The sequence below is a fragment of the Nerophis lumbriciformis genome, linkage group LG27 (assembly GCF_033978685.3).
Source record: "Nerophis lumbriciformis linkage group LG27, RoL_Nlum_v2.1, whole genome shotgun sequence".
Lineage (NCBI taxonomy): Eukaryota > Metazoa > Chordata > Actinopteri > Syngnathiformes > Syngnathidae > Nerophis > Nerophis lumbriciformis.
The window spans coordinates 12884668-12885000 of record NC_084574.2 but is presented as its reverse complement, the minus strand read 5'-3'; the positions used below and the strand labels follow the sequence as shown (position 1 = coordinate 12885000).

The 333-nt window shown below is 49.5% G+C and overlaps 1 protein-coding gene across 1 annotated transcript in view; it reads right to left on the bottom strand.

The window, feature by feature from the left end:
• LOC133570146 (voltage-dependent calcium channel gamma-5 subunit) overlaps positions 1-114 on the bottom strand; it is a 46192-nt gene extending 46078 nt beyond the window's left edge. The window contains exon 1 of the mRNA XM_061922854.2: positions 1-114. This exon is cut by the window's left edge and continues 172 nt beyond it. The gene's annotated coding sequence lies outside the window, so the exon portion shown is untranslated.
• Positions 115-333: the final 219 nt, after the last annotated feature.

Here is a 333-nt window from a genome sequence, read left to right as displayed (position 1 = left end):
AATTGCGAGCAGGGCGCGCGTGGCACGCGCGTGTATGCGCGTGGTAGACTGGGGGGGGGGGCGATCTCCAATCAAGTCTGTGTCTCTAATGAGCGACTTGGTGCACTTTCTCTACTTTCTACATGTCCACTGTGAGTACTTGTCCAGTTTTGTAGGAGCCATTTGTCACATACAACAACATAACATGAAGGGGTGTGTCAGACTCAGGGCGGACGTGAGCAACACTAGCTAGCATTGCTATGTGCCAGTGCTAGCATTACATTTAGCAACATGCTAGGTTAGCCCATTTGCTAAACGACAACAAAAACCGATCAAACAATCTGCAGCTGACTA